Source organism: Amphiura filiformis, chromosome 12 (assembly GCF_039555335.1).
Source record: "Amphiura filiformis chromosome 12, Afil_fr2py, whole genome shotgun sequence".
In the NCBI taxonomy this organism is placed as follows: domain Eukaryota; kingdom Metazoa; phylum Echinodermata; class Ophiuroidea; order Amphilepidida; family Amphiuridae; genus Amphiura; species Amphiura filiformis.
This window is the reverse complement of record NC_092639.1, coordinates 11,644,421-11,664,904: the sequence shown is the minus strand read 5'-3', so window position 1 is coordinate 11,664,904 and position 20,484 is coordinate 11,644,421.

Sequence of the window (20,484 nt, the reverse complement as noted above, 5' to 3'; positions counted from 1 at the left end):
TATTTATATAAGTGTGATTATGTTAAAAGGGACAGCAGTCCTTTCTCTCTGGAAAAGTCTAGAAATACAGGATACAGGGTCAGAGGTTAGATGCTGCTTGCAGAGTGCTTAGGATTTCACCATATCACAAGAACACAGAGTCAAAGCATATAGGCCAAGTAAAATAAATAACATGTATAACATCTGGACTTTCTCAAAATTTAGTGAAAGAGGCCCTTGTTATTTGTTAATGTGTTACAGATTTACTATTCATTTCTGTGCAAAATTGCAATTGCAAAGGCTTTGTCAACACATCATAGCAACACATCAAGCCCTACACCTAGCTTGAAGAAAGTGTTTGCAATGTGTTTATAAATGATAACCAAGAACTTCTCAACATGTCTTTTCATTACAACAATTTTAAAAACAAAGTAAGGGAGCAAATAAGAAAAGTATTTGAAATTCTCCAAAAATCAGTGAGGGCGGGGACGATATACATGTTATTTATTTTACTTGGCCTTATACAAAAATGTTATTGTATAGTACTAACCAGAGTACTGCATGTAGTTATTATCAAGGTAAATCAAATAGTTTGTCAGTATTATTATCATCATCTCAGTAGATATCATGAAATAACAGTAGCTACAAATGTACAAATATGTAAAATAGTGTAGTAATATTGGAAACTAGACACAGCTTCCAAGACAAAGCCAAAGTGTGGTCACTCCAATACAATGGTTACTCAATCAGTCCTTTTATACCATGGCATTTAGGCCGTATAAAATTAATGTTTTGGTTCTCGTCCAGAGGATTTTCATGAATTGATGAGGGAGGGAGGTGTTTTTTTTTTTTTTTTTTTCAATGTAAAATTAGCATTGTCAGTAGTTTTCGGTCTTCTCCAACAGTGTTCGAGGAAATGATGAGGCCCTTTTTTTTTTTTCAAATGTGAGATTCTGAGGGATAAACCCCTAGAGTACCACAAAAGACTTGGAAGTGATGCTTGTTCTCTAATAAACTTATTTATATGTATGAAGATTTCATAAATCATTCCAAAGTCTAAAAAATTGAAAATCTAAAAAAAAAAAAAAAATCTGACAAATCCCAGAAATTGAGGAGGGAGGGGACGAGAACCAAAATATTAATTTTACACGGCCTTATGGTGGTTTGCCACAATTCATCAGTATTTTTGGTTAATATTTATTTCATCTCAAATGCAGGTAGCACTTTTTTTGCTACATGTACAAGTAGCTTTATGTTAATTGGAACATGTTTCTGATAAGCAGACAGAAGCTTTGCTTCAGTCCTGATGAAGTCAGAGCCACATCTGATGAAAACTGTTTTCAATCAGGCGGTGTAGCCATTGGCACCTTATTATTTTAATATTCATTTATCACCCTTAAGGGATCTGGAATGAGCGTTTCGACAGTATTTTTTGTGGGACATGAGAGCACATCGGACATATCGAATTGCATTCTGAATACGAAGAATGTCTTTCTGATATCAAATAATTTTCATTTTTTTGAATATACAATAAATACTGTCCAAACGTTCATACCCCAGCCCTTAAGTAACATTCTAAGCAAGAATGAAGGTATGAATGGAAAGACAACATTTTCTGAAAATTAGTCAATGAAAATAATAGACTTTCAATGACATTTCATGGTGTTGTATTTATTTTTGAACGGAAAAGTTAATGTGCTTTAATTTGTGACACATTATGATCCACACAGGTCAATTTAGGGAATTTTGAGTTTGAGGTATTGATAAGAATAAAGAACAGAAAACAAAAGAAATATAAGAAAGGTATAGCAATAGTTTGTGGTGATAACTCAAGTTTCAAAATTGTCAACATTGGAATGAGTGGATCAGATATGTTACATTTATGCTCCGTCCATAGAACAGGTAGCACAATATGTATAAAAGTATGAAGTATGATGTTAACATGCTAGATGCAGGAATGTAAGTTTTCCGTGTTTTAATACGGATCTGGATCCGAAATACTATTTTTTTCGGGGGAGCAAATTATTTGAAAAAAAAATGTTTTTTATTATTTATTTATTTATTTTTATTTAAAAAAAATTAGGGGGTTGATACCCTCATCTTGCTTGCTTCGCTCGCAAAGTTTCAGGTGTTTTTTCAACAGCTACTTGCATCCCTGTATATATGTTGGCTTGAGTCTTGATAAGTTCAGTCTTGATAATTTCAGCCTTCAGGCAGACTTAGATGATTTTTCCATTCTTTTTGCCACTACCTATTTTCAGCACTAGAATATTTGGTTAGAACAGTCACTTCTGTTTTCAACAGGATATTTGGTTAGAACAGTCACTACCTATTTTCAACATTAGAATATTTGGTTAGAACAGTCACTACCTGTTTTCAGCACTAGAATATTTGGTTAGAACAGTCACTACCTGTTTTCAGCATTAGATTATTTGGTTAGAACAGTCACTACCTGTTTTCAGCATTAGAATATTTGGTTAGAACAGTCACTACCTGTTTTTCAGCATTAGAATATTTGGTTAGAACAGTCACTTCTGTTTTCAACATTAGGATATTTGGTTAGAACAGTCACTACCTGTTTTCAGCATTAGATTATTTGGTTAGAACAGTCACTACCTGTTTTCAGCATTAGAATATTTGGTTAGAACAGTCACTACCTGTTTTCAACATTAGAATATTTGGTTAGAACAGTCACTACCTGTTTTCAGCATTAGAATATTTGGTTAGAACAGTCACTACCTGTTTTCAGCATTAGATTATTTGGTTAGAACAGTCACTACCTGTTTTCAGCATTAGAATATTTGGTTAGAACAGTCACTACCTGTTTTCAGCACTAGAATATTTGGTTAGAACAGTCACTACCTGTTTTCAGCATTAGAATATTTGGTTAGAACAGTCACTACCCGTCTTCAACATTAAGATATTTAGTTTTTCAAAGACTGTTAATGCAAGAAAATTGTATGTAAAATAGAGTTTTACAGAATAGCTGCTTCTTACAAAATGCATTCCTCTTACAGCACAAACGTTATGTATACACTGTTAAACTGATGAGTAATTTTTATCCAACGTTGGGTCAAGAACTTATATCTGTTGGGTAAAATCCGCTGTGTTATTTTCAGTGAAATGTTTACACCAAACACCCAAAAGAAATTCCTTACAATATCTGAACCAACATTGGGTAAAAATACCCAGTGTTTTAATAGTGTAAGGTGTTGATTTTCTGTATTGTGTTCCATTCGACCAAGGGTATGTGGAAGATGTTTTATTAGAGCAACTTTAAAATCTATACCACTCCCTGTCATGCACACTCTGATTATACTTTGAGAACAGTGCAGCTCATGTGCGAGTATTCACCCTTTACACTGATCCGCCATCTTGTTACCAAAACGAAGTCCGCCCTGCAAACGCATGCGCAAAAAGTGCATTTTTGTTCCTCGCACTTTTCTAGCAATACGCCAGAAGGCTTTTGCAAAGCGTGCGTGGCAATTATAGCATGCGTTTGACAGGTGTACGCACACACAACAAACACTTTGCGGGTAGAATCTCGTTTTGAGATGACCGTGCGATGGGTGAATACTCCAGTAGAGGTCTTCTGCTCACTATTGGAAGTTGATGATGGTGTGCTTGGTGTGAATTTGATATTTGAGACATACATATGGATATTTTAACCCCTGAGCACTACCTGCCGATCTAAGATTGCCTCTGATTGGTCAATTACATGATATCTTCATTTTAATCACCAATCAGAATGGAGCTTTGCAAATAATTCACCCAAATTTTTTTGTGTGGTGAAATTATTCTAACAATGTTGCTGATTGGTGATAATGAAAACCTCTTTTTGACTAATCGGCAGTTAGTTCTCATGGGGTTGATATCGACTTACTCAGGAGTGGCAACTCCTAATAATGGTTGCATGTAAATCTATATGGTTTTACTGTTTTCATAGTCATGGTAAACATGCACAGGGAAAACAAACTTTATATAAATAAGCAGTGTTTTTAAGTTTTGTAAATAGAGATTGTACTATTTTATGAAAAGCATTATTGGGTATGGTTTTATTATACAAGAAAAATGTAAATGTGCAAAGCAAGTTTTTTGCATGAATAATAAATTTGATTGTTTTAATGATCAGAATCTGTGCTCTTTCATTGATTTTATTTTGTACTACCAGTTATTATGTTTCTACATTTATGTCATTTAAACTTTATACTTTATGTCATTGTGTATTAATCAAAAGTGAGGGAAGGTCTGGTACAGAACTGTATTGCCGTATATCCTCGAATAGTCGCCCCTTCAATTTAACACCCCACCATTTTTTTCCAACCAAAATGTTTCAAAAATGCTGATATTTTCATGCTATCTTGTAGAGTAAGCTTACCAAGCTGCCCACATGATCGCTAATTTTATCGAAAGTAAACCCAGAAGTGAACTGGAAGTCATCGTTCCTAAGTTCATAGTTTGTCATTTCAGTGTGAGTTTTAAGCTTACCTAATTCCCCCTTTTGGAAATGCAACACCCTCTGGGGCGACTATTTGAGGATATAAGGTATGTATATTGTAATATGTTATACAATCTGATCCAATCAGTCTGAAGTTGGCAATTATGAAATTTAGATAATAATAAAAAACATAAGAAAGTGGACATATATAATTTTCATAACTTTGCAACCAAGCAGGGGGACGCATTGATTGATTAAGTTATTCGCTGTCGTAGTGCACGTTAGTAACCATTGGTTACTGCTCCAAGCCTGTGCCCATACACCTGTTCCGAATTTTGATATGCCATAGGCTTTGTGTTGTGATCATTTCGATCAGTAGTTCGTAACAAAGAAAGTGTGATCCCATTGACCTAGCAACAGCCATACTCTAATGTGCACTACACCAGTGAATTGATATGAGTGGATCAGATTAAGTCACATATGTGTTATTTATATATTTTTGTTGAAAGGGGACAGGGAGAATCATGTGCTACCTGTATATGTATTCAATTGTAGTAATGTTTCAACCTGAAGTACTGTCTTGTATTTCGCCACATTAGACTTGTAATCAATTATGAATATTTAATTTGTATAAGCCATTTATGATAGTCACCTGTTTTTTACTTTATTTGCTTTAGGCCTATAAAAATTGTTTGATTGGCGTAACCGAACGACCCTAAAGTAGGCCCGACCCTAACTTTTTTCTCTTTTTTTTGCAAAAAAAAAAATAAATAAATAAATTAAATTTAAAAAAGAAGAAAAACAGTTCCAAAGCCTTTATCAAATGAAATTGACCGCTTAAAAAGTAAAAAATAAAAGAATCCCGACCTACCTACCCTAAGTTTTTTTATGTTATGTCAATCAAACATTTGTTTAGGCCTTATTGTTGTTTTAGTTGCTTTTATTTTGTTTTTTATCTTGGTTGCAATAATTTGCTATATTTTGCCTATTTGTTTGTGTGTCTTTACATGTGCAATGTATAGAACTGTTTACAGGTAATTTATATTAAAAACCATCTTATTTATATAGTTGTTGCATTTTGAGTTGGAAGAATCGGATTGGAAGTCATGTGTGCTGTAATTGATAAAACCAGAATGGCCATTGGCCATTCTGGTCATTGGCCAAGGTTGTAGGTAAAAAAACATGTTATGTGAAATGTGCACATCAAATAGTTTATTCGACCTTAAGCCAAAAAACATTGTTATTGGAGTAACCCACCCTATCCTAAAATTGGGCCTGACCCTAGAACTTAATAAAAAAATAAACAAAGAAAGCAAAATGAAACTGCTACAGACTGTATCAAAATGATTGGTACCAATCAGTGTTGATGGTTATTGCAAAGCCTGCTTCTTCCAAACAAGGGTATTCATGAAATGACTATAATTGCTTGTTATATGACTGTTTATGACATTAACCAATGCATTATATGTTGCATTTTGATGTGGCAGTCATGCCGATAATCACTGAGATATGATGGGTACCAATCATTCTGATACAGCCTGTATGCGGTGCTCCTCTTCAAAAAGGAATACAACTAACACAGAAAATATGCGATTGTAGAACAGAGGTACAAAATAGAGCACTTTCCCTGCTATTATCCCTTGATCTTGTCATGCACAAAAGTGTACCCTTGTTGTAAGATATTCATTAGGAATAAAGCATCTTACAGAATAAAGCTTTGTAATCCTTTTTAGAAGATTCCCGTGCAAATTAATTCCATGCAGTTTTACACAAAGGGTGACCCAAAATTGTTTGGGAAATGACAATGTTCATGGTTTAATGAAAACACTTTATGTGATGTTTCAGAATTATTGTGCCTTTAGGCTGAGTTCGCATAGGAGTATATGGTATTCGCTATACGATATTCGGCTATGCTGCGATAGGTCAGTTTGTCACTTTTATAACTGAATCTTTGTCTTATCAAATGCTTGTAACTTTACTTCTTGAGGTCACATTGCATTCAATGAGGTGTCATAATGTGCAGAATTAGATAGTGCATCTATTAAAAAATTAATTTACCCACATGGTTTAGTTTTAAAATTAGGACAGTATACGCTGCACTAAAATAGAACACGCACGATTCCCATTATACTATATGCAGGTATACAGCCTTTTCGAAAAGTGCCCTCTTATTTGATACGGTATTATAAAATTACCTTGTTCGATTTAAGCTATACGTCTGCCCTGCAAAAGCGTACACCGTATACCAGACTAGTATACTCCTATGTGAACACAGCCTCATTCTTACCATCAAATATTAATGTTAAATGTATAACAGCCCAGTTGGTTAATTCAGGTTATGTAGTAAATGCATATTTGCCCATTGCACAGTTCCACCATATGCAAGGAGCCTCCAACTGTTAGACGTGAAAGGGGGCTTTACACTATGTTATATGACTGGTTCAATTCCCATTCATGTGTTCTGCTGGATGTAGGCTCTCGCATATGGCTAGACTTCTCTGTAGTCCACTTGCCCATTTTGCATACTCTGGCTATTACATTTAAGCATAAAATGCTGATTTGTATTAATTTGTGTGCAAATGATAGATTTTCACATCTGATCTTTTCAGTCACCATACATGTGTACTCCCTCTGTTTGTTAGCTTCCCAAGTGGACTACTTACTTTGGGTTGCGGTTAAGATTCTTAACACGGGACTCTATGGAGAGTTAGGCCAATTTCTGGCCTAACTAAAATTGGCCATGATGTAATGCATCTTTAAATGGATCTGGCTTGTGATTGGTTGCCCAGATCTCACTATTGTTTAAATCCTCTGGGCACGTGCCAATACCATTAACTACATCGTACACAACAATCTATGGAATTTATGCACGTTTGTGGTGGCCAAAGTTAAACTCTCGGTGGTGCATGGGCGTACATTTAGCGCATCATGTACGTGCGGTTAAATTGGATTGATAAACAAGACAGTATGATTGACAGTGTGTTTTAGAGACCAAAGTCCCAGGGTAAAGTTCTGCTTAAAATCCAATGTTCATAGTCGGATTTATTACTCGGGCTATCGCTATCAATAAACTGGTAGATTCCAAAATCAGAATTGTTTAGTATTGAAGTGAGCCATTATAATTATGCAAGATATGTTGCATTCAATAACTTTTATTGTCACTAATCATCTAATTATATAAACTCTTTATGACCATTTTATACTATTAAACACTTTAATTTTAACATGTTTAATAAACATCAGTATAATTTTGAGTTCAACGGAATGCGTTCATTGTGATTGAATAATAATAACATATTTTTATCAAAATTCGACTATGGCATAGTCTAGCATATGGCGGAACAGTGTAATGGTCGAATACATATATAAGCGTATAAGCTCCTTATTATTAGTAGTACTGGTCCCAATTGCTATGTGAATAATCATCATAATCATGTTGCCAACTATATACCAAAATGTTTCATATTAAATACAACTTTCTTCTTTTATAATCCAAATTAATCCTCTTATTATTCCATATTTGATCAAGAAATTCTTAAATTTGTATATTTTGTATCAGTCCATGGTGTGACAAGTTATATATGTTGTGATCAATAGTTACGTATTATAAGTCACTCTTGATCACTTAAAGTGATAGCCCATAATGAGTGTTGTGGTATGATCTACTCTTCCAGACCAAAGGAGGCAATTTTTTGTATCAATTATCATTTTCAAACCCTTAATCTGAGGGTGGAGGGGTGCCATGTACTTGTACTCCCCAGTTACTCCCAAATCGAAACAGAAACTGTTTACAACTTATTTTGGGTAAATTGCAAGATCTCCCTTCCCCGAAATTTACTTTACTCATACACTCAAAACACTGGACAGACTAAAAGCATGACTTTTGGACACGAGATACAATTTACAATTTTGAGCTTTAATGGTATACAATGTGGCCTTGAACAATATGAAATTTCCAAATTACGAAAAAAAGTGTCCAAATTACGCATGAACCTATGATAATTTTGAAATCAAAATATCTTTCTGCAAAAGTCCTGCAGAGATTAGGGTAACTTTATTACCATACAGTGCCAGTGCCAGTGCCATAGGGGGAATAGGGGAAATTCCCCCAGTCAGAACTCTAGCCCTCTCCCCGATCCCCTGGTAAAATTTTTGCCCAAACATTGATTTTTTTTGTTATAAATAATTTTTGGTTTGGGTCAAAACATGTTGAGAACATTTAAATGTCATGTAAAGATTGTGAAAACATTAAAAAAAACACTACAATAAAAATGGTATCAAAATGTTATTAATTAATACTTTAAATAACCAGATATTTGAATGGTCAGTGTAAAACAATTTGTGTTTGCTGGGTATCAAACTTCTGTACTGGTGAATTTCTCAACCAACTTACTTTGCTAATCCTGATGGATCATATTATGTAACTTTATGTAATGTATACTGAGTGAGTTAATTAGAGCAATTAATTAATTAATTAATGGGTGATTTATTGGCACAGTCCTTGCATTCTATGCCTGATCATACTACATGTATCTATTTTGGATATTCAGCCCTTTTTTTTAGAGAATGAGATGTACAGATATAAAGTGTTACACTTAACCTGGGACCAATTGTTTTATAAGTCTCAATAAATATACAACAACAACACACACAAATGCCCTCACTCACACACCACCCACACCCCTCATCTTTTTCATGCGCGTATATTGAGGGGGACTTTGGGGGTGTAAACCCCTCGGGTAAAAGCAGCGGGCGGCAAAAAGGAAAGGGTGCCAGAAGAAGTGGTGGCAACAAGAATTACTGAAGAAAAAAGGGCGGAAAAATTGTAAAAAATGTTTTAAAATTGTGAAACTTTTTAAAACAATTCCAAAAAATGTTGGGTCAACCTTTTAGGCTTTTGATGAAGGGGGCGGCACATTTCACCTTTCTCCAGCTCCCTGGTTAGGAACGGCCTGGGTATGCCACTGTTTGGTGCAAATTGTGGATGATGTATGGGACTATCAAAATACACTGGGCACCAGAGGGGTTCTTGATTTTGTTTTTGATGATGATGTGTGGTTCGGATTCCAAAAACTTAAATCCAATTTACATTTCCCCAAGAACTCATGTTTTGAGGAGTCCACATTGTGAACGAGGCCCTCATTGTGTCGGGTGTGTTCAGGTGGTGTCCTCGGAAGTAATGCATAGTGGTAGCACGGTGGGCAAATACCCCCTGTTGTGCCCGGCCCCCAGTAAAAACCTAAAATTGCCATTTTGATTTTGCCCCCCTGAAATTCACTCCCTACCCCCTGAAAAAATTCCTGGCACCGCCACTGGTAATGCGAGGCAAATGGACACAGACACACCCCCACACATCGAAATGCAATGAGAGAAGTTATGTTAATCTGGGTTGTTTTAAACTGATGTAATACTAAAGATGTTTCGAGTTATATCAAACCAGTGTCATATACAACTTTTGTACTGTATATTCACTGTATGTACACTTGGGTGTGACGTCAGTGTATTTCTGATGTCATTTGTGATCAATAAACGTAAAAATGTCCAGTAATTTAAAAAAAATGATGAATATGTTATATCATAATGCTACGTGACATATTGTGTAAATCAACCAAGGTCTGTGAATGCAGAATAAACGAGTCAGATATTGTTTTTCAGAAAAACTTTGTTTTCTTGTGTTTTTGTTGTCTTACTAGTCCTACAAAATGCTATATCAGATATTGATTGGATAGCAACGTTTGCACAGTATTTTTGCGGGGACATGAGAACGCATCAGACATCGAATTGCATTCTGAATACGAGGTTTGTCGTAGCTGGGAGGAAAGCCGATGATCATTTCAAAATTTTGACCTGTCGTTTTGAAGATACACATTTTTGCCCCAAAAGACCTAAATTTTCAGGTCTTTTTGGAAAAAAATGTATATCTTTAATACAAAAAGTCAAAATTTTAAAATAAATGTCGGCTTTTCCTCCCAGCTACATTATCATTAGATTTATAAATTACTTTGAGGACCGTTAAATGTCAGAAATATCAATGTTTAATAATTTGCCATAAAATTTGTATTATATCACAAATTAATTCAAAATTATTTGATATCAGAAGTACATTCTTCGTATTCAGAATACAATTCGATGGCCTATGTCTGATGTGCTCTCATTTCCCACAAAAAATACTGTGCAAATGTTGCTATCCGAGCCCTTGACCTTAAACAACCACCTTTAAAATTTAATTTTGTAAAACGCTTTGAAAAGAACACTTTTGTTTTTATTTAAGTTCAGAAAATAATTTGAGAAAATTCCATTTTTACACTATCCTGAAATTCGCGTAGGAATGATATCTATTTTCTTCTTGCAGAGAAAAATTAAATACAGAAAATTTGATAAAAATGATTACTATTGTTCAGATCGAAATTATTTGCAATAGTGAATATTATCCATTTTGTATATAGCTATTAGCAACAAGGCAATATTTTTTTCCTCCCGAAAAGTGTCTTTCGGAAAATGTAGATCAGTCAAGAAATAAAGACACATCCAAAATCCATATGAAGATGCAAATTTGAAAGTTGCAGATTGCTCCATTGGATGCCCTATTGATTTGTACACAAAATGTTCTCCAACAAGAGAACTAATGCCGTACTTCCCATGATCATGATGATTAGAACATTAAAGTGTACTTCTGATTTCGTTTCTTCCTTGGATTTTCGATCAAGTCTGTTTCTTTAATTACCAACCTATTTCAACAGATGAAGTCTTAAATTAGAGCTAAAGGGTATTTTGACACATTTGTCATTGTTTATGACATAGGCCTACAAGGGTGAACATAACTGGTACCTTATTCTTCTGCAACCTCAGTGTAATAAGTTCAGTTTGTTCATGTTGTTGAATGTTGCGAAACGTAATTCAACGCAATTGATTATTTAATAGTTTAGTACTCCGATCAATAAGAGTTCAATAAGAATAATGTTATACAACAGGTGGATGTCAAATAATTGTCTATGAAAATTGATTAACTTCTGGGCGTAAAGGTAAGGTAAAGGTCATGGCATAGCAAATTCTGTTCCTTGGCATTATTTTGTGCCAGATTAACCTCCCTTGCAAATTTGTTGCATGTGCATGTTTTAGCAGAGAAGATGAGTCCTCTCTGCTTTTAGTCAATACATCTCCTATTCAGCAATATGCATGTATGTCAATACCCATTTATACACCTGGGTGGAGAGACACAATCAAGGTAAAAGGGCCCTAAAGTGCACACTCCTCCAGGTTAAGGGGTACTACACCCCTGGCCAATTTTGAGCATATTTTTGCATTTTTCTCAAAAATTATAGCGCATTGGTGACAAGTAAGATATGTATATTATAGGGGCAAGGACTACAACTACTGCACTGAAAATTCAGCAACTCAAGGCAAGTAGTTATTGATTTATTGATCAAATATTGGTTTTCCTCGTTTTTTACTGTTGTCGGTGTTGAAATAAAATTTCCAGTGCAGTAGTTGTAGTCGTTCAATTTATATATCGTTAAACAAAACCTTTCTTTTTATTTAAACATATCCAACTTAATGACATTAACAATAATGAAGTCCCGAATACAACGGGACTATATAGAGAGATTGCGAAGAGGCCGCACGGCAAACGCCATACGGGTTACGGATTTCTGCATTTTGCGGTAGAACGTCATAGTCCCGTTCACATCCAAATTAGCCTCCTGCACAGCCAGTTTGTGTTGGTCCTAACGCTCGTCGTTCCTAGTATGTTCGTGATAGCCGCATAGAGTCTGAATCTGAACCAAGACTACGTGTAAACGCAATATTGCAATCATGATGGCGCTATGCTGAGACAAATAATCAACGCACTGAATGGTCTATTGTTCTATTGTGTCCGATTTGAGCGCTGACATATTGGAAAATGTTGCCAATCAATATTCATGAGAGTGTATATACATTCAACGTCCAATTTTCGAAATTGGGTGACTTGTGCTTGGCAGGTGTAAAATACATCTGACTGGGCGTTTTAAATACGTAACGCATAAAGGCATTGACATCATCGAATGGCTGCCTATAGTGATGTTAGTGTTAGGCCTATGTGGGGGGGGCTGTGTTTAGTTTCTATAATAATTATTATAAGGCCCAAATTTATTTGTCATTCCTTTCTTTTCCTTTCTCTGTACTTATTCTTTCCTTGTTAAAGTATCACTCCCTCTTCTTATCACCCTTCCCTTCTCCATCCCCTCTTACTTTTTTGTCCCCTCTCATTCCTATCATTTTCCTTACCTTTCTATTTATTTACATCTATTTATTTATTTTTCTTCATTTCTTCCTCTTTCTCTCTTCCTCCAGTCCCCCTCTCATTCTTCATATCCCCTCCTCCACCTCTACCTCCCTCATCCCCTCCCAAGACCTCTCACAGAAGAGCTCCCCCCTTCAGTACGCCACTGTTTATGACATTCTCCTTCTTAAAATAAAATAAAATGTCAATTTGTGAAACAACTTTTATATAGGCCTATACCGGTATACTTATTATATGTTACATGTATACGTAGCTATTACCATTATACAGTACTATAGACATGCAGACATGGCAGCCTTGATGTATAATCATTCAGCAAGCGCATTCAATTTATTTAAATGAAGCACCTAAATTCAGTAGGGTGACAACGAACTGTACATCAGCGGCTAATGTGTGCCTTTTGTGCTTACGGCTACTCAATCACACCCTTGAGTGGTATGACAACAAAAGGTACTTTTCGTTATAGTAGGCGCTTTCACGCGACTTTCGTTTGATCACTTATTGACAGTAGTCAGCTAGGTAAAGCGTTAATACACTGTCGGGTCAGCTTACCGATTTAATGGCGGAAGCCCTTTGTCCCAAACAAAAGGCACCTTTCGATGAATGACGGACCGCTCCGTTCTGAAGGATGCCACAAAAAAACGGTACAAGCTACATTTAAACTATTCTATGAAATTCTAGAAAATATAGTTTTGTAACATGTCCTAAATTTTTAGCTAATTTAGGTGTTTGGAAATAGTCGCACTTTTGTGTTTTAGGAAGGATATGTAAACGACAGATAACACCAAAAATATGAAGAAATTATTTCCAAACCGTGTTAAGTCAACAATCATTATGTTGCTCATTTTCAAGAATGCTGGTTAACAAAAAGCAGGCCATTGTCTCATTTCGTGAACAAAGGTCCACATACCATTGTTTCCTTGCGTTTCCTTTATAATCAGTTACCCAACTGAAGCTGTATTATAGCACCTCATAGCCATACAGCACATATAAAACAGACACATGTGCACGACCAGAGAAGATCCGATTTAATCAGTTGAGCTGTTTCAATGAGTGTTATCTTGGTTTAATAGCTTTTAATGGGGTTTAAGTCCTGCAAAGGTCGAGATGAATTCTACTGTAGACATGACTGCATCATGCCCCGTCCCAAACAGACAATTATACCGCATTTATGCCGTAACACGACACGATCTTGCCTAAAACACCTCTTCGCAAGCTGATTTTTGGACGGCATTTTCCACACACAAATGAATAAGCAATCTGCCCGTTCGAATTCGCGTCGAAAAAATCGAAATTTATTCACTTCTTCTTGTCTATACGAGATCAAATTTTAACCCCCAAAATGGATTTTATTACATGTCGGACTCTACTTGTTCTATTAGGATACTTTGATTCGCTTCATAACATGATAAACATAACATTTTTCTGCATTTTATAATGCGGTTTTTTTGTCATTTTGGAACGTCATTTTTTGCTACCAACCACAACGTGATCGCCTTACGGTAATTCCACGATTGACCAATTCACAATAGATTTCACCCTCTAGAGGGCATAATAACCGATTTTCGACTAATGTAGCTTGCCGTTGGCGTTCCCGTGTCACGTTTCACGTAAATTTCGCAATCTCTCTTATAAGTCCTTGCCCCCTGCACGTGTAACACCTGATGCATGCCTATTTCCGACTTTGTGTTGAGAAATACTTGTTTTTGAGAAATCTAGATAAAAACAAATTGTTTTATTGTTAAAAAGCTATTAACTAGAATAACTAGTAAGAAATTCACCAGATCTTCATTCATAATATTTTCACTGTAAAACCCAATAAGCATTAATAAGAAAAACTCCAGATTTCCATATATTTCCATTGTAACATTGTCTTTCAGAAATCAGTAGTAATCTGACTCATCGGGGAAATACCCATAGCTAATAAACAAATCGATTACTGGATGTCCATATCGTTCTCTTTTCCGATAACTTCATAAAATCAATATATAAATTATTCTGTGGTGCGAAGACATTAGGGGCTGTGCAATAATTATGAGCCCTGGGGGGAGGGTAAAAATTTTGGGTAAGAATATTTTGGTAAGTCTAAAAAGAGCGGGGTCGAAGGGGAGGGCAAGTGACTTTTTGGAACACGGGCACCGCATTAAATGACTCGCTCGGCTTAGGAAAACAGGATCAGGAAAGAAACGTTCAAATACAAAATTTCCTGGTCGCATTGTATAAAAATAAAGAGATTTTAGGTTTAGGCCCTATTATAGGCCTATAATTGGAACCCACAAATTGGCATTAATTTAGGGGAGGGCGAAGATTTTTTGGCAGGCCGATGGTGGGGGGGGGGGATGACAGGCCGAGAGTGAAAATGGAGCAAACGATTTGTGGATGTTACTACCCCCTGTTCAAAATTATTGTACAGCCCCTATACTTGTTTTCCTTTTGCAAAAACAAATTAAAATCAATTACTGCCAATTTATCATTAGACCTTGGGACTTGCATAATCATCTCATTAAAAAGCTGGTCCAGATCCAAGATCTAGACTATGGGTTTTCTGCTAACACAGTAACAGTTCAATAGTATGTGTGGTTTATAGAAAACTATACCCACTAATTACATGTAATATGATGATTTACAGATATGGCGGGAAAATGTTTCATTTTCTTATAAGCGAACAAGTACGGGTTAATAGAAAAGATACAAAAGATGGAATTGAATATGGATACCATCAGTCTCAGCTCACCATACGTCTTGACAGTGATGTGTTCTATCAACAGCAACAAACAGCCAACACCACCGGGGACAAGCCAATATATAAATTTGAACTACATGTATATTCATATTATATAATTATCTATATTATTGTGGTTTACTATCTGAAATACAAAATGTGTAAGATCCAATGTGCCCTGTCTGTGGAAACAGGACGTAATGCATACGCTATACATGAAGATCTTCACGATCGGCAAGATGCAGATTTAATGAAGATAGCCATTGGATTGGCACAGATTGGTGACCAAATCACGGATAAATACACCTGTATACCAGTGCCGGTATTTCTAATGACAAAGATGTTCACTTGTCTAGGTGGGATATTCACCTCAAATGATGATATTGGTCTTGATATCTTCAATTTTGTGATTCATGCTATATGTCGTGGAAATGGATTGGCAGAAGTGTATCTGGACAATTGTTGAAGAAAAAGTCTTGCTTGTTTTGTTCATATAGTTTGGTGTCTTGTTGAACAGATATATAGATTAGCTCTGCGGATTATACAATTTACTTGTGGTAAGTAGGCCCTATAGATTGAAATATTATCTGAATATCAATATGTTGACTCTTTTATTCAATAAAATTATGCCTTAACAAAGTTTAGTTCATTTGTCGATAAATTTCGACCTTCACCTATTAAAAATATGCTTGTAACCACAGATATTGGGTTGGGTGTGTTCCAATATATGTGTTGTAACTTTGCTTTTAGCGGACGCAGTATAATTATTCAAAGAGGCGTCAAAATTTGCAGAATAAGATATTGAATTTATTGAAAACAGAAATTTGTCCAATTATTGTTTAGTGTCAAAATTGTGGACTCTTTTCTAAGTGTGAGCGGTACATTATTACCACTTTCCTGGTATAACTAATGTTGTGTGGGTGCTGGTGCATACATCGGGTGCATATACATTGGCAACACAAGCTGTGACAATTATTTGGGTTTTCAAAATTTTACTGCTGGAAGACATGTCAGCTCCGAGTTCAGCTACATCATGTATTCATAAACATATGCTTTATACATTTTAGAACGATATTCTTGTTTTTGACGATGTCATAGAAATAAAATGACAACATTTTGGTGTATGAAATTTAATATTTCTTTTATCTGAAATTGAATATTTCTTTTATTTGAAATTTAATACCTATTTTATCCGTTGTTTTTATTTAATATGCAGAATTCGACATACCCATCCAGGATAACATCAGTATACCGATGCAGCAAGATCTGTACCATCTGGAATGGATTTGAACTAGAATTTTGCAGATTAATCGTGTTGAAATATCTAGCATTGTATGATTAAGATGGGACTCATTTCAACTTGATACGATGATATACCGGAAAATAAATATTTATTATTACATAAATGCCTACTGAAAAACTCCTATTTTTCCAGGGATGTCATATTGTCTACACGCTTACAACACAGGATACGGTCTAACTAGAACTGTACTATATTAACCCTAACACTGAGCCGCACTGAGCACTGCTTTTTGCTATCGGAAGTTAAAGAAGAAATGAACAAAGAGAGAAGATGAACGAAGAAGTTACTTGGTACCCCAGGGGAAGTTTGAACCTTAGAACCCTCGCGTTGCAAGCACACGATCTCCGACTGGTACCCGCCGGGGTTGCGCTGGCCCGGTCAGCGATTCCCTGAGAACTTAAGGTGATTGCGTCATTGGTGTGAAGAGGAAGGTGTAGCACTACTAGCACAGGACCCACTCTCAAAATAATACTCACAGTCTTTCCTGACGATAAAATTAATACCACGCATATAAAGGATCCTAATAAAACATATCCGTAACAAAATTCATTGATAGATGCCTCTTGCTTCCATTTATCATTTTTATTCTGAAATTTAACATGTTGCTGTTAATTGATCAAAAAGCATTAGTTGTCATTGCATTTTTGTATATATATATATATTATAACCTTACCTTTGTATATGAGGTATTTCTGTAACACATATAATGTATTGATTGACGTCTATGATGATTGGTATTTAAGGGACTGTGCAATAATAATTATGTGTCGGGGGTTAAATGTCAAATATCGTGCCAAAAATTGCTTTCCTCCATCTCGGCCGGCCAAAAAAAAAATAAAAATCCCTTAGCTTTGCACATGCCAATTTTTTTGTGTTTAAGATTCTCAATTTGAAATCTTAAAATGCAACCGTAGCGAGAAGGACATTTTGCATATATTTAAACGCTTCTGTACTGTTTTCTTAAGCTTTAGAGCGTGTTATTTAACAGGTGCTCCGTTACATGTGTGCCAAAAATCGCTTCCCCTTTTGATCTGCCAAAAATGATTTGCCCTCCCCTTTTGCCTTGCCAAAATATTCTTGCCCCCTCCCCCTATGTTACCGTTCCCCTATGCCTCGTAATTATTATTGCACATGGATAGGTATGAGTATACTCTTTCCATTGAAGGTACAAACATATATACCCAGGCCCGTACGCAGGATTTTTTTGGGGGGTGCTGATTTTGAAAAAGTGGACTTTTTTCCCAAGGGGGGATTTTGTGAAAAGTTGACTTTCTTCCCCAAATTTGGACCTTTTTTTGACCAAAAAAGCGTAAAAAACCTGATATTTTGCTCGCTACGCTCGCACAATTCTGGTCTTTTGGGACTTTTGTATACTTTTGCACATTTGGGGAAGTGCTGTCGCACCCCCGCACACCCCCCTGTTAATATACCTATGTTGAAGTTGCATGGCGTTTTTTATAATTGTCCAAATCCTTGAAAATCTACCCATTGGATTTGCTTTGTATCATCAACGAATTTGGATGAAGATAATATTGTATAATTACTGCCAAACTCATACCAAACGCATTTCATGTAAACAGGTTTTTTTTTTTATAGTTTATTGCATATCATGCATTACTAAAATAATATAAGGTATCATTAAGGTTAGCAACTATTTTAAACTGTTGCGATTTGGTAGTTCACAGCATCTTGCGAATGGTAGTGAGCTTTGGCAAAAATTGCATTGATCATTTCATAGCGAGTGTTTATACGTTTTAGTGTATATGTTATAGGTAATAGGACATTGCCTAGTTAACGTCACTGTGTGAAAAATAACCCGCCAATATTTAAAGTATTCTCTGAAATTCTAGAAAATATAGTTTTGTAACATGTCCTAAATTTTTAGCTAATTTAGGTGTTTGGAAATATTCGCACTTTGGTGTTTTAGGAAGGATATGTAAACGACAGATAACACCAAAAATATGAAGAAATTATTTCCAAACCGTGTTAAGTCTACAACCATTATGTTTCTCATTTTCAAGAATGCTGGTTAACAATATGCACACTATTGTCTAATTTCGTAAACAAAGGCCCACACAGTATTGTTACCTTGCGTTTGCTTTATAATCGGGTTACCCAACTGAAAATATAATACCAGCTCATTGCAATACCGCACAGGTAAAACAGAAACATATGTGTAGTGTGGATTTAACCAGAGAAGATCTGATTTAACATAGTTGAGCTGTTTTCAATGAGTGTTATCTTGGTTTAATAGCTTTTAATGGGGTTTAAGTCCTGCAAAGGTCGTGGTGAATTCTACTGTAGACATGACTGCATTATGTTCTAATCGACGCCTCTCTAGATATGTTTTAAAAAACATTTTCGAATTTCTGACTTCTTACCATAAATGGTAACTCAACCCTGGAATTACGAAACCTTTTAGGCCTCATAACTGCCAAATTGTTGGTCTAATGGTTTTTTTTTTTGGGGGGGGGGTTCATATTTTTTTTTAAATTTTGACCATGCATTGAATGTATAATATGCACCAAAATGGTTAAAAAATTTGTAAAATATCACAAAAAGCATGATTTTCACCCAACATGCCCAACTTTCAAACATTTTTGGCGAAGTTGGTCAAAAGCCTTTCCTAGATATTTATTTCTAGTTTTGAAAATTAATGAAAAAATTCTTAATGAAGAAATTTGACGCCACAGATGAATTCGTCAAGTGTTTGCCATTACTATACTTTTTAGACCAATAATTCAGTTATGAGGCCCAACAGTTTTCATAATTCCAGGGTTTAAGTGTTTTTGTTCAGAACCGTTTTTTTTTTTAATTTCAAAGGGTCGTTTGTCCAAACACGCTTTAGGTCATAAACCTGAAAGGCTTTTCTGGGAAAACTGGGGCCATTCAGTGGCCAAAACATGTTGATTCATTAGTTCGAAAATGATACAGGGGTCTTATGAGAAACCTCCCTCGTGTTCCTCATGTGGAGCAAACATCTTTCGGATTATAAACACGATTGTCTTTTTTCATCCGGAATAATAAGCTTTCGGAATAAAAACCTTTTGGAGAAAAAGCTGCACGGAATTAAGTATTTTTGGAGCACAAATTTATTTCGGAACAAAAATCATTCGTACGGTGTCCCATCGACGCCAAAAAAATCAGAAATCAAAAAAAAAATCAAAAAATAAATTCAAAAAAACAAACAAAAACGAAAGAAAAAATCCCCCCAAAAAAACACCGTACATTCGGAACAAAAACACTTCGAAATATAAACCAATATCAACTTGCTTCAAAGAGACAATCGTACAATACTACAAAGAGACAATCGCCTCGCTTCTTCTATCCCTGTTCACACTATTTCGGGCTTGTCAATGAGACCAGGGACTTACCAAGCAAACCTTGGGCTGTTCCATTAGAGATCCACACCCCATATGGAAGCCATGACCTTAATCTTCCACATAAGGAGTGTGAATTTTGAATAGGTTTACCTGAATGGGTGACTCCATTTGAATTCTACACCGAGACCAAGTTATCAAATGGGTTTAATTTAAGTTAGTTATATATGAAATGTTAAAAATTCACGAAAAAGGGCGAGGTAAAACCAAACATATAAAAGCAACAATAAACCTTCATAATTTAGCCGCTGCACTGGATGACTTGAACTTGCCAAACTGACAGGAAAAATGAAATAACAAAAGAACCAACAAACGCCTGTCTATACCATACCTAATTCTTATTGTACCACACAAACTGTACCGATACACCAGGCGGCGAGT